The sequence below is a fragment of the Pinus tabuliformis genome, chromosome 4_2, assembly GCF_031772625.1.
Source record: "Pinus tabuliformis cultivar Carrire ecotype Pingquan chromosome 4_2, CPIR1, whole genome shotgun sequence".
Classification (NCBI taxonomy): Eukaryota; Viridiplantae; Streptophyta; class Pinopsida; order Pinales; family Pinaceae; genus Pinus; species Pinus tabuliformis.
This window is the reverse complement of record NC_142304.1, coordinates 927,608,889-927,617,998: the sequence shown is the minus strand read 5'-3', so window position 1 is coordinate 927,617,998 and position 9,110 is coordinate 927,608,889.

The window sequence follows — 9,110 nt, the reverse complement described above, 5'->3', positions numbered from 1 at the left end:
GTAAAGGAAAGGCAAGAGATCCAGATCTAGATCCAAGGAAGGGAGGAAAACCAAAACCTCCAGATGACTCTTCTAGTTCCAAGGGTAAGAAGGGAAAGAAAGGAAAATACAAGTGTCCTTATTATAACAAAGATTATCATACTGAATCCTCTTGTGTGTAGAATACTATGGATCTGATGGCAAAGACTCCTTAGCAAAATTAATCTTGGTCATCATATTCCAGAAAGTACCAAGAAGGAGACGGAGGAAAAACCATCAGAAAATAGGGGGTAATGGTCATGCTTTGATTGCCCTTCATTTCACACCACAAGAATGGATTATTGATTCAGGAGCTTTGCATCATATGGCTTATTAAAAGGAATATTTTTCTTCTCTACAGGCATACTCGAGACCTCCTATTCTCATGGGGGGCAATTTTGCAATTGAACTAGCTAGACAAGGAAGAGTGCAATTTGAAGATGGAAGTTTTGACAATGTCTTGCATATTCCAAGGATCTCTATGAATCTTCTTTCAGTGTATCAGATGACACACACTGACACCAGAAGGAAAGTGGATTTAACTCGGATTCTGTGAGCATTTATGATATGCGAACCAACTTGAATATTGCATTTGATAAGGTAAATGATCAATTTCATCTATATACATTTTCTGATTTTGTTCTGCAATCAGATTCTATTTTGCTTCTTACGGATGCAAATGAATAAATTAGGATTTGGCATGAGAGATTTAGATACTTGAATTTCATATATATGCGGCAACTTAGCAAGCAAGGGATGGTTAAGGGATTTCTGATCATTGAATTTTCAAATGGTGTTTGTAATGGATGTTCTCTTGGAAAACATCCACACGACAAGTTCAAGAAGGGGCATGCATGGAGAGCGTCTTCACCTTTGGAGCTTGTACAAAGTGATCTCATGGGTCAATTTCCAATACCATCAATGAGAAAAGCACAATATGTGTTTTCATTTGTAAATGATTACACAAAATTCACTTGTGTTTATTTCCTAAAACTCAAGTTTGAAGCTTTTCAGCATCTAAAGATTTTCAAAATGCATGTGGAAAATCAGATTGGAAAACGCATCAAGATCCTCCGTACAAATAATGGGAAGGAATATGTCAATAAAGATATCCAAAATATTTTTAATGAAGTAGACATACAATTGCAGCATACAGTTCCTTACACTCCACAGCAAAATGGGGTGGTCCAAAGGAAGAATAGATATATGAAAGAGATGCTCAATTGTGTGTTGCATGCAAGATCTCTTCCATCAAAATTGTGGGTTGGAGATGTTAATTATGCCTCATACATCCAGAATAGATCTCCTCATAAATATGTTACTGGAAAAACACCTTTTGAGGCTTGGACTGACATGCAACATGAAGTCAGTCATTTCCGCAATTTCAGATCTCGACCATAGGCCCACATTCCTATAGAGAAGAGAAAGGCCTTGGAGCCTCAGAGAAAGGCATGCATGTTGGTTGGATATTCTGATGAATTCAAAGGGTATAGATTGCTTGATATCAGCATTGAAGAGCTATTTATCGAAATGAGTATAAATTTTGAAGTAGATGCTTTGCATGCACCACCAAACGAACCTATTACAAAGTTTCCCTCACCACTAATTGACGAGTATGAAGATGATAGTTTAGATCATGAGCCTGATCTAGAAGAGTCTTTTACTGTGAGACATGTTGGACCACTAGTTGTTGAACATCGAGATAATACTTCCTCATGCAGTTCGAAAGATTCTCGACCATCTTTAGCGAAAAATGATGCAACATGATGATCACTTAGATGATCCTACCACTATACCTTAGTTTGAGGAATCTCCAAAAGAACTCTTAGCGATTGAGCCATGCATTCCCATGCATTCTTATATGATGCATGCATTTGATACACAAAATTATGCTGAAAAAACTAAGAATCTTGAATGGGAAACAATTATGGATGAGGAACACAACTCTCTCATTAAGACCTAGACATGGGATCTAGTTCGGCTATCTTTTAATCATAAACTTATCAGGTGCAAGTGGGTTTACAGGACCAAGAAAGCAGCAAATGGCCAAGTTAGTCGATATAAGGCATGGTTCGTGGAAAAAGGTTTTTAGCAGCTACATGGTATTGACTATGATGATACTTTTGCTCCAGTGGAAAAAGTGGATTCCATTCGGCTAGCTCTCTCCATTGTAGCAGCAAGATGATGGGAGGTGCATCATATGGAAGTGAAGAAAGTATTTCTTCACGATGATCTTGAGGAGGAAATTTGCATGGAGTAGCTGTAGGATTATGTGCAAAATTCATCTCTGGTATGCAAACTAAAGTTGTTTCTTTTTGGCCTTGAGTAGGCACCTATAGCATGATATGCAAAGATGGATTCATACTTTTTATCTGAAAATTTTGTACGTTGCAAATCTAATTCCAATGTTTATTTTTTAAATAAAATTGACTCCTCATTGATAATAGTACTCTATGTAGATGATTGTTTGATAACATGTAGTTCAACTTCTCTCATTGTTGAGATTAAAACTCCATTTCATAAGTGATTTTCTATGACAGACATGGGATTGCTAAATTTCTTTCTTGGACTAGAGATCAATCATAGTGGTTGTGGGAATACCATTTCTCAACCAATGTATGCTAGAGATCTTTTGGTACGATTTCACATGAGTGACTGCAAGCAAGCAACCGCACCTTTCTTATCAAGGATAAAGCTTGAGAATGGAATAGACACACCATTGATTGATTACACATTGTACCGTGAGCTTGTAGGAAGTCTTCTTTATCTCACTCACTCCCATCTTGATCTCTCATATTCTGTAGGAGAAGTTTGCAGATACATGCAGGAGCCACATGAGTTACAATGGAAAGCTGCAAAGCACGTCCTTCGATATGACTAGGGGACAATCACTTATGGGATTCATTATGAAACAAATTATTCTTTAGATCTCATTGGGTTCACAGATTCAAATTGAGTTGGTGACATCAATGATTGCAAGTCTACCTCTGATTATGTACTTAGTTTTGGATCCAACCTAATTTCTTGGTCAAGCGAGAAGTGGCAAGAAGTAGACTGTCATTGCTTTATTATCAATAGAGGCCGAGTAGAGAGGAGCAATAAATGCCACTATTCAGGCCATTTGGCTACAACATTTCCTTTCTGAGCTTGGTATCAGTGTCCATCGTCCAATTGTCATCTAGTTTGATAGTCAAAGTACGCTAAAGTTTTGCAGAGATCCAATGCAGGGACATGGACCAAACATATCGAGATCCACATGCACTTCATTAGAGAACTGATTCATGATGCGAAAATCGATCTGCAGTATTGTCCCAATTTTGAGAAGACTGCTGACATCTTCACCAAGACCTTCATTAAGCAGAAGTTTTAATTTTTTCAAGATCGTCTCGGGCTGAAGGACATGACTACCTAGTAGTTGTCTTTTCTCTACTTTTTACATTATATTTTGAGGGGGGGTTTCTTCCTACTAGGTTTTCCTTCTTTCCTATTTTCATGCATTATACATGGGTACCTAAAATGTCCTTGTTGTCGGGACTCATTCAATTTTCATCACTCAACTAAATTATGCTTAAGGTGGGGTGTTGGTGTACATGCATCTGGTCAGCCTTAATTAGCTTCAATTAAACTCTAGTGTTTTCATGTGATGTGCACTTGGCTTTAGTTAGTCAACTCAAGTGCTTACATGTGATGTGCACTTGGCTTTAGTTAGCTAACTCCGGTGCATGTGCACATTAACATAACATAAAGCACACTTATCTTTAGTTAGCTTTAATTAGCCTTAGTTATTGTATGTAAAACAAAGCTTAAACTAATTACTTTATGTATTGATTCTCCAATCAATATTGAGTAATCAAATTCATTCTCCATTCCAATTTTCTTTCTCAATTCTTGTGAGTTTGTACAATTATTGTTCAGCTAAATCTATATATATGATATAATAATTTTAAAACATAACTCCTATAAACAATAACACAACTATCTTTGGGATGTAATCAAACCATAAGTAACACGTTGCAGCAAAAAAAGTAAGATGCAATATAACGAAGACACTAAAACCTTCAGTGGAGGCATTAAAAGTATCCAACCATGTAAATAAAAATTATTGCAAATCAACGTATAAAGTGCTAACAATTTTATGTTGTCAAGCTACCTAGAAATATAAAAATCCACTTTCTTCCTCCACTTTAAAGTGGTTAAAGAACATTGAAATAGAGAATTTAAAAGTATATATATTTTATATACTTGTGGTGGTTCATAAGAATCACTTGATAGCTCATTCTTTTCGCGTTCATGACGTTGTTAATAAATTGTATTCCCATTACTATCGGATTGCATATTCTCTCATGTTCGTCGGATCCCGAAATATTCTCGGAGTCCACTTATTACATAAGCATGCAGTTTGACGACTACAAAAGACCAAGGTCAAGTAAAAACAAATTTTTTCGTATCTAATGTTTAATTTGATTTGTATGTCAATAAAAAACTCGCATAGTTGCGTTTAAAACATGACATTCTCTAGTCTTTGAAATAGGACGTCGAGGATCTCGCCAACAAAACAAAATGAAATCTTGTAAAAATAATCTGAAATGATACTCAAACACGAGCAATTATTCCCTTCACATTAAATTAAGTTCAACGGCATGGAAAAAATATAAGCACTTCAGTGGATTAGTTAGGCCACATGAAATGTGGGGACTATAATTCTATCTATTAGGTGGTCTAGTTGCGTGTTAAACATAACTCGTTTATGCAACGACACAACTATTGATATGTATGTATTTTGAGGGTGATTCCACAGTTGTAGCGTAGTGAGAATTAACATTGTGTTTATTGTTCTTGAGCCAGATCACAAATCACCCAACCATATGTTTGTTCAATATATCCAATAACATGTTTAGTTGCAGCCTTCCTTTCATATTGTTTATAACAACATTATGTCAAGGACATTTCTCCATTTCTCCAGATATGCAGCGCCTTCTTAAGCTCGAGCATCTTTCCCTTGCACGAAATTACTTCAAGGAAAACATTCCTAGTGATTATGTGAAACTGAAAAATGCAAAGTATCTTTCATTAGTTGGAAATGAATTGAGTGAATGAATATTGTGGGAGTTTGAGATAACTTAAAAGCACTTCATTTTGGACTCTATAATTTATTAAATGATGCGATTCCTAAGACCACCACACTTGGTTCCAAAACTTTCCGACAATCCAAAGTTTAACAAAGAAAAGAATCCCATCACACCTCATTTAGGAAATCACACATGCAACCTGTTACATGCAAAATCCTCTTGCTAAAGTTTCTTTACCCAACCTTTGTTGTTTGTCCTTTTCTTTTCTTGTCCTCCCTTTGCCTTCCTTTCTCCAATGCTAGAGTGCTCCAAGAATGCTCTATGTGTGCAAGAGTACGAGAGAATAGAAGGGAGATCCAAAACTGAACTCCCAAAGACCTGTGAACTCATCCTAAAAATCTTTTTTGTCATTGAGGCCTCTATTTTCTTCATTTTCCTCTATTTTCCTTAAATTCTTCTCTCATGCAAGTTTGTGACCTTTCATCTCCCTTTTCTCCTATTTTCATTTGCTTAAATAATTAAATGTCAACTATTGCCTCTTTTCCTTTGCCAATGCTTTTTCCGATTTCATTAGCCATTAATAAATTAAAGGTGATGCCTACTGTGATATTTTCCCCACCATTCAACTTGGAATACATGTCCCATGACTTTTGTTTTGTTTTTCATTTTTAACCTTTATTACATGACATTTTAACACGAAGTTATTACATTGATAAAGCGTAGATTCATTAAAATTGTATCTAATGAGTGCTAAAATCTATAACATCACCTCGACCAATGCCCTCTTGGTGATATCGACTTAACTATGCTCGTTCACCAACTCTATGCCTCACTTTACCTCGTTTGAGTGACATCTTGTATTTCACAAAAAAAACCTAAAATACTAGAATACAATAATGCTATGGACAATTTAAACTAACAAAATGTTTTACATTAATTAAAACAATTAGTCGAGTAATAATAGCAACAACCCTCTTAGACTTGCATTGCAATGAACCAATAACTCAGCTAAAATAATATATTTAATTAAATAACTACAAACTAAAAAACAAAAATTATATAATAACATATAATAATAACACAAAATACTAAAACCAGAGAATAAAAGCATTCCACTTTTATCAAATTGGAAAATAACATAATAATATATAATCATTTTTTCCGCATAAGAAACCTTTAATTTGTATACATAACATTTACTTATATGCTCTTTTTTAATTCATTCGCTATACCCTACGTCAATTGAGATCGATGCTAATTTAACCGTGGCTTTAATTTGGGTCTAAAATCTTTTTTTCCCAATATTTTCGCAAACCAAGAGATATTTCCCTATTTTTGAAATATTTTCATAGCTTAGTTTGCATTTTTATTATTTCCCTTTCCGGTTAATTTTTTTATTTAATAAATTAACATTGTATAATAGTAATGATTATTTTTTAAAAAATCAATCAAAATTAAAAAATAATATTTTCTGCATTTATTCAATGAATGCATGCATTACATTTCTCTACAACCAATTTCTTTTCTAACAAAGTAGAAGGATGTGCAGAAAGAAATATGCGTGGCAAAACATTTGTTTGTTCTTTTTTACACTTTCATGTACAATATACAACCAATTTCTTTTGTAACAAAGTAGAAGGATGTGCAGAAAGAAATATGCGTGGCAAAAGATTTGTTTGTTCTTTTTTACGCTTTCATGTACAATATACATTTTCACATAGGAAATTTTTGAAGCGCGAATTATTGAATATTAAAAGATTAACTAAGGTTAATCATGAAATTATTATGTCTCACATTGCAATTTGCAGAGTGAAGGGATGCAAGATTAATGGAATAAACCGGTGTGGAAATTGCGTTCCACCATTAATAGAAATATTAGTAAGGGGAAAATATATTACATATCAAGAAACAAAAACCGTTAGTGAAATTCAATAGACTAGAATTCGTATAATATCTAATTGTATAATGATTTTACCATTATTCTGCTACAAATTTTTATGATCTCAATAGTACCTCCCATTAATATCTGAGAAGTTATATGTTAATCATAGAATTAATTTTTAATTAGGCTTTTACGATGTCCTAATTTCATAGCGGTTATTCTTTTATATCTGATAATCACCAAAATGTTTCCAGCAAACAAGGTAATGTACACAAGAAGTGTGTGAAGCATATCGTTTCAATCTGCTATAACACATATTTGTTAATAAGTGTGTTGATTACATGTCAATTCACCAAATAAATTGTGAAAAAGGTTATTTTATAATATCGATAACTATGTTCTTCTTGATATGTTTATGACCCATAATCATTATACGTATGCGGAGGTTGAAGATGCAGAGGAGGCTTCCATTGCACAAAAGAAATATACAAATAGAAGTGTATGAAAGAGATATGCACATTGTTTCAATTTGCTATTAGGCATACTGGATACAAAGACTTGTCCATGCTCTTTAATTGTTTACAATAGTAAATTCTATTAAGCACTCGAATGATGTGTTAATTACGGGTCTATTCGCCTAATAAATGCTAGAAAGAGTATTTTAAAATATCGATAGATATGATTTTATTGATATGTTTGTAGTCATTAATCATTACATAATACATCAGATTAAATCTTATTAAGCACTTGACGAATGATGTGACTGTATATCGATTTGTTGTATAGATATTAACAGTACTACCACACATTAATTAATTCTACAATGTCAAGAGTGGATTTATTTGCAGTGTAATCAATATCTAACACTTCAAGTTTCTGCATCTTCGCAAACATCCATCGTGACACAATTTTTCCATATATTTCTTCCATGCACACATGTCCTTTCTGGCATGCTCTAGTACTAAATGCTTTCAACAACTTGTGCATTAAATGTTACCATTGGAATGATTACATAATACAATATTCTATAAACACTAAGGTTTATTATAATCCTTGGTTTTATCAGTATATGGCTTGATTTTTAGAAATGATATGAACAACATGCTTGCGTTTGGTCGCTCTAATAGTGACATGTGTTAATTGGATAAATCTTTGCACTAATTATTCGATTAATAAAGAGACACGGCCTTAATAAAACACTTTATAGAAGCATGGTATCTAGTGTTTAGTGCATTTGATAATGTGAAGATCCTTATACAAGTGCATATTGTGAAGAAATTTTCATTCGCACAATATCAGAGTCCTTTGTCTCAACAATATTTTATTTCATAGATGCACTAATATGTTTTGAACTAAGATGCGGTTTTGGTGGCTTGAATCATTTAAAAAATAGTATTGTGTAGAAGGAAGTTTTGTTCGAGAACTATGTGGAGGGAGAATGCATGCGGAAGTACATAACATTCGGGCATACAAATTAAAAATATAGAGATGCCGATCAAGTTTTCATCATAGAGGAGGGTGGTTTTCATTATGTGGGAATAAGGTTTTATGTAAGAGTTAGAGTAAAACATCTATAAGGAAACCTACACACTTTGTTTTACCTTCCTCTCTCTGTGGTAGGAAGTTATGCAACAGAACTATGTGGAGGGAGAATGCGTTTGGAAAAGTGGAACATCACAACACAATTGTGTTTTTTTATTATGCACACTTGTTCTATCACATCAATTATAAATTTAAAACATATTTCATTCAATGTTGGACAATAAATGTTCAATTCACAAATGCTCAAAGAAATCTAAGTTTTATGGAACTTTCATGAACATAAATGAAAATTAGCGTGGGGAACCTAACCAATTTTTAACAAATAATGCATGCATACTTTCATTCACCAACTATATTTTTTTCCATAGAATGGGTGTATAGAAAGTGTGGAAGAAAGGATGTGTGAAATATCATGTCAAGATTTCTTCCTCTGCACTTCACATAAAAGTAATTTATTTTAGGAAGGAGAAAGGGTGTGTGGAGAATTTCAGTACGGAGGATTCTTCTAAGGAGCAGGAACTATATCAAGTAAATCATTTTTCCCCTGCATCACCTTAATAACACACTGTGCAGAAGTATAGTATGTAGTGCTTAGTGAT